The sequence below is a fragment of the Oreochromis niloticus genome, linkage group LG1 (genome assembly GCF_001858045.2).
Source record: "Oreochromis niloticus isolate F11D_XX linkage group LG1, O_niloticus_UMD_NMBU, whole genome shotgun sequence".
Lineage (NCBI taxonomy): Eukaryota > Metazoa > Chordata > Actinopteri > Cichliformes > Cichlidae > Oreochromis > Oreochromis niloticus.
This window is the reverse complement of record NC_031965.2, coordinates 10,332,118-10,338,463: the sequence shown is the minus strand read 5'-3', so window position 1 is coordinate 10,338,463 and position 6,346 is coordinate 10,332,118. Positions and strand designations below refer to the sequence as shown.

At 39.1% G+C, this 6,346-nt stretch overlaps 1 long non-coding RNA gene across 1 annotated transcript; it reads left to right on the top strand.

Moving 5' to 3' along the window:
* The first annotated feature begins 620 nt into the window (after positions 1–620).
* LOC112843159 (uncharacterized) lies at positions 621–5,922 on the top strand. Its single transcript, XR_003215328.1, has 3 exons — positions 621–2,706; positions 4,588–4,667; positions 5,026–5,922. It is a non-coding gene; the product is annotated as an uncharacterized LOC112843159 (long non-coding RNA).
* Positions 5,923–6,346: the final 424 nt, after the last annotated feature.

The following is a 6,346-nucleotide window of genomic DNA, read 5'->3' as shown; positions in this document are numbered from 1 at the left end:
AGAGATTAGACAAGCAACCTTCCAGACAGCTAACAGGAAGCTGGCTAAACAACAACAACAGCTGGTTATAAGCTAATATAACGCCAGCTTATGCCAGCTAAAGCTAGCTTTGAGTGTCATAACAATCACAGTTTCTCTGTGACAAAACGTTTGATTACATTCTCCCGTCATATAAGTGTTTATTCAATTAGCGACAATTATTAATCTTAGATCCACTTCAAAGTAGGTTTCACTGCTACTAGCTAACTGCAGCTAAACTTTTGTACAAACACAGAAGTGCTTACCAACAGAACAGTTCAGGCATATCCTCAGTAGCACACCTTAGTTAGCTGTCAATGGTCAGATGTGAGCTTCTCTAACTCACTGACTCATATCAGACTCCTTTCACAAGGTTTCACAGGCTCGTCCAGAGTAATGAGACGTGGACGCATATTGACAGCTGAGGTAGACAGTAGCTACAGACACCCTCAGATAGCCAAAGACTCTAGGGCTGACTGCAACAGTCAGTGCATTTACTACAGATGAACAGCAAGGTTTTTTAGGTGAATCGGGGTAACAACGTAAAACATTGCAAAATATTTGGTTGACACATCAGTTTTTTAGTCTTGATTTATTGCTAAGTGTTGATATAATTCAGATATGTTAAAATACAGTGTGTTCAAAATCTGTTTTTGCAGAAACACAATAGCCGACCACGCATATTGGATTAGTTTAAATTACAGTTTTAAATGTATGACTTTGATCTTTGTTGCCTTGAATTGGGAGGATTAAAAAAATAGAATTTAGTTAACTCAATCTACAAACTACTGACATCTAGAGGTGATTTTTTACACACTGTAGTTTAGTCTACTTTGTCTACTTTGGGTAAATGTAAACAGTGTTGACAATGCATTACCCTCTACTATATTATACTAGGCCTATTTATAATTCATATATTAATTTACTATCATTAAGATTACTCACTGTCTTGTAATAATAATAATAATTAAAAAAATTTCTAAGAAAGTCTTGTAAGAGATTGAACTATTCCATTCCTTTTAAACACACCATGTATAATGTTCACAGTGATTTTTATACAACTCTCTGATGAAATGCCAGGAACTTAATTGTCAGCAGTCACCCCTCCATGTGAGAAAACAACAAAGCAAAGCATCATACAGTACATGGGTCCAGAACTCATTAGATGGTCCCTGCATAAAGCAGTACAGACATTAATTCTTCTGCAGAGCCAGTCTTGGGATCTGGACCAGCACACCACTGCTACATCCTGCCAGTCTGTCTCCTCTGATGATCAATAGTGGTGAACAGAAGGCAGCTGGAAGCTCACTTCTAAAGACTTTTGTAGTGTGCCAACTTATTTTGGTTGGCAATCCTTGATTAGTGTTTAATCTCACTGGCCTTTGCTAAATTCTACTTATCCTTGATGAAATAAACTGTCAGCTGACAATATCACAAGACAGAGCGACATAAATTAAAACATTTTGGATACTATTTAATGTTAAATTAAAGAAGAACTCACTACGTTTAGAGCAGCTGCTATAACAAACCCCGTCTTGGGCATTGTCTCTTAGAAGGCTGCATATTGTACGCTTAGGGGCACATTATTTATGGTTGGTTAGAATTGGATGGTAAAATACAGCAAGTTTGTTTCGCTAACAAGAACACACTGCGGGTTTGCTCACTACCAGTTAGTTGGCTCTGAGTGTGTGCTGGACAATTAAACTGTTAATTAAAATGCTTTTCATAACACCTGAAGAATAACAACAAATTATGAGGCTGCGAAGTCATTTAACCCTTTAAAGTGTGTAATGTTGATTCTGCTTTACTTTGTCCTTTTGTGATACTTTAGCCAGACAGTTTTCCTCTGCATGTTTTGTCTGATACCCTGAAGTACCTCAAACCGCTGAGCATCGCAGCTTTTACAGAAAAAATATTTGAAAATGCAAATTATTCACAGATGAGTCCAGGAAATGAAGTAGCAGTGGTTCTCCTGGCCACCTCCCTGTTCTCCACTTTGCTATCACCGTGTCTTCTGTGTTGCTGATGGTTTTGCCCCTGTGCTCAGATTCATAAAAGATGAGATGAAATGCAGCTTTATTGATCCCGGTAGGGAAATTCTGTCACTGCAGCAGCAACAAAATGGGCTTCAGCAGGGGAAAAGGAAACAATACAAGAGCAAATAAAAAAATGATGCATGTAAAAAGACATGCTAAACATCTGCAGAGTTAAAAAACATATTTGATCATTTTGATGGACTGATTTGAGAAAGATAGTTTTAGATTTAGAGAGAACTGATAGACAATGAAAGAAAGAAATGATAAGACTGTGCAACAAGATTATTGCCAAAGAACCTGCGAATGCCTGCGTTTGTTTACGTGCATCATTTAAAGCTTCCAGCCAGCAGGGACCTACGTATCGGTGTTTGGTTAAGTCTAGACGGGGAGGGACACGATCGCTGTAGGCGTACAGCATGCTCCAGCTACCGCTCTCTGCTTTTTGCGTGTCTCCCGCTTTCTTTGTTTCAGAACCTCTCCCCCTCTGTCTCTTTCTTTCTCTGTGTTTAACCGCGTACTGTTAAATGAGGGGGAACAGAAGCTGCAGAAGTCGGAGACAGGGCGAGTTCAAGAGCCGGAGAGAGCAGCAGACGCGCCAGCTGCCAATCACAGCTGTCAATCAGTGGCCTCATGACACACATCAAAGACTTCTGTAAGCCTTTAGATCTTATTAAGGGAGAACTTATTTCTAAAATGACCACCAGTACACTTGAAAGAGGGCTTCAGTTTAGTAAATATAGCCACAGCCCAGTGTTCCTGAAGAACCGAGCCATCATCAGCCGAGGGGGTTCATTTTTATCACTCACACATGGGCTGGAGTTTCCAGGACTTGCTGTCTGGCCCTTCACAGCTCCTCAGCTGGTAGACTTGGACACTGTGGGGAAGAAAGCATCACAAGGAAAGAGTGTGTTTCAGCCAGATTTATTCTCTGGTGGTCAGACTAACATGTGACCAGTGGAGAATTGTGCATTTCTGGCAGGGCTTTTAAAGAGAACTTGTTGTTTACATGTTTGTTGCACTTTGGGAATAAAATGTGACTGATGAAGGATTGTTGAAGCTAATGCTAATGTTAATAATATTATCATCAAGGGTCACAGGTTAGTGTTTTAGTTTTTCTGGGGCTAAACTGAAAGATGCTTTGTATTACTTGTTCTTTAACAATGTTATTGTGGTTGAGCATTCAGTTAAGGGTGATATTATGCACAAATATGCTCATTTTTTTCCTTCCTATCTTGCAGGGAAACCACTCAGCATTCATACCTTTCCCCGTCACCCTCTCATCTCCCCTGAGCAGCACCTTCTGCTTTAATAATTCACTACACAGTCGATCATTTATAAACATTAAAATTTCACTACCTCTAACTTTGGACCAGGATGTTATTGAAAGTCATCGTAAAGCAAGGGAAAAAAAAGTACACACAGGTACAAAAAATAATTACTATCGATGTGTGTTTGACAGCATTGAGGGTGTCCATAAAAATATACTCACACAGGGTTTCTAGAAAGAACTCGTGAAGTCAGTATTTGCATTTTTAGATTAATAAATGGGTAAATACATAATGAATTATTCACCACAATAAGTATATTGTGATTACGAATCAACCTTCATCAGTTCTTGTAGAAATTTACTCAGTAAAATGCTGAATGATGCTCTTCAAGAGCAATACAGTCAGCTTGGATCAGTGGGGTTTACGGTGGCCCCGAGAGGCCAAATGGACTGCAACTTAAGAAAACACCAGCAATAAGAAAAACGCTGGAAAAGCACACAAAACACAATGGAAATAGGAAAAACGACAATGGAAATAGGAAAAAAGAAAACAGAAATAGGAAAAAAACTGATTTCCAAAAGCACAAGGGAAGTGTTTCTGGGGAGACAATAACCCGACGGACCAGTTGCAGGAACCCAAAACATGGTAGGTGTTTTTTATCTTGATTCATATAATACTGATGACGGATTTTTAGGTTAATAGTTAGGCTAACACACTTACCTCTCATCTTTTCTTTCCTCACAAAACCGGTAGATCCTCCACTTCTTTTAAGTGTCTCCCAGTGCAATTCTTAGCATATTTTGGTTCCTGCAACTGGTCTGTCGGGTTATTGTCTCCCCAGAAACACTTCCCTTCTGTTTTTTCCTATTTCCGTTGTGTTTTGAGTGATTTTGCAGCGTTTTTCTTATTGCTGGTGTTTTCTTAAGTTTCAGTCCGTTTGGCCTCTCAGGGCCACCATAGGGGTTACTACGGAAGATGGCAAAACTCCCTCGAGTGTATACATGACCTTACAAGTCATTTTAAAATTCTTTGTCTTTAGTTTTTCTTGTATGAGGATTTGTACATTTGACTTGTTATCAAAGGCTTGGCTGTTTTTCCCCCTATCCTCCAGTTCTACCACTTCCGATACAGAAGAGATCATTTGCTGCACTACAGAATCATTTGCAACCTTGTGCCCTCATCGTCCCTGTAACTACACAAAACAAACACAATGCAACACAATCTTTTATTTTGTTAATTTTTTGTTTGTCTCCCTTTATTTTCAGTCACAATTCCTCCTCAGGGTAGAGGATAGCACTGTTACACAAGTTTTTCTCAATCTTCTGAGATATTTACTTGGCAGGAGGTATTGTCTTTTTGTTCCTTTCTCTTCAAAACACCCCATAAGTGTTCTGCTGGTTTCAAGTCAAGTTTGCCTCTGGCCATGTCATGGTTTTTTATTTTTCCTTAGAAATTCTTGGTTGATTTTAGCAGCCTGCTTGGAAATGTTATGATTTAGAAATATTCCTCCTCTGCCAAACCAGGAGACTTGGGGTCTGGCAGCTGATATGTTGGTGTATCCACAAGCACCCATATACAGCCCTGTATATGCCTATCATCAATTATGATATTGATTATAAAACTGTATTTACAGAAACCCATTTTCAGATGTAATTGGACAAACTAGCACAATTTTAAATATAAGGCCTGTTTCTCATGTTTAGATCCTTTGCAGACAGTTGATTTCCTGAAGTCTAGGAGCCATGGACGTCACCAGATGCTGCGTTTCCTCCCTTAAGATGCTTTGTTAGGTCTTCAGTTGTTACTTACTTGCTCGTCTCCCTGCTTTCAGTACCTGAAAAGCATGCTCTGTCAGGTTGAAGTCAGGTTGAAAAGTATCCCATTTTTTTGCCTTGAGAAACTCTTGGTTTCCTTTTGCTGTTTGCTTTGGGTCATTTTCTCTGTCCAATCAGTTTCTCCAGCATTTGGCTGAATGTGAGCAGAGAGTATAGCCCTGTATACTTCAAAATTCATCCTGCTGCTTCTATACATGTCCATGCCATAACATTACCTCCACTATGTTTGACAGATAATGTGGTACACCGTTTCTCTCTTTCTCTACCAATCAGTCTGGTACATTTTCTTGTTTTATCCACCCAAACATGTTTTTTGTGTGTATTCCAGTACTAGGCATGCTCGCCTTTGTCTTCTTGAGTGTAGCCAGTGGTTTCTACCTTATTTTAAAACCTCTGTATTTCCTTTCAGGAAGGCACCACATGATTGTTGACCTGAACAATGATGGCCTACCTCTTTGAGACTGCTCTTGGCTTAGTTAGATGTAGTAAAATGACTTTATTAATCCAGAAAATAATTCTGTGATCATCAGCTTAGTTGTCTTCACTGCTCTTTCAGTCCTTTTGACGTTGCTTTGCTGTCCAGTAAAACCTATTGATGGCTTCCTTCATTAACATCTCTTTGGACCTCCGGACAGCTCCAGTGAGTTTGCAACATTAAAAAGAAACTGCAATTCTTTTATTGTCTTAATTAAAGATGGAATAACAGAACAGGCCTCACCTGAACATGAAACTGTCTATCAGTCAGTTATTTTGTTTTAACTTCTCAAATGCATAAAAATGTGATTTTTAAAGAGTTCATGTAAAATGTTTGGAAAATCTCTTGAATTAAAGTTGAAAGTTTTCACTTCAATCACATCTGGATTGTTTGATTTAAAGTCACCGTGGTGGTGTACAGAGGGAAAACTACAAGAAATGTGTCATTGTCCAAAACTGTTTATCTCAGTCTCATCTCTCCATAGAATTTTCTCTCCACATTTATTATTCTTTTCATCTCCAGCAAAGTTTATTCCTGCATTTTTGTCCTGAAGAGCAATTAACGGTTTAATTTTATACAACGCCCTTCACAGTGTTTGAACTGTCACAGAAACTCAGATCATCACGATAACCCCTGTGCCAAGTCTGAAGCCCTTGTCCATTTGAGGACAGCCACTGCGGCTCTGATTAATAGGCGCTATGGCATGCTCTATAC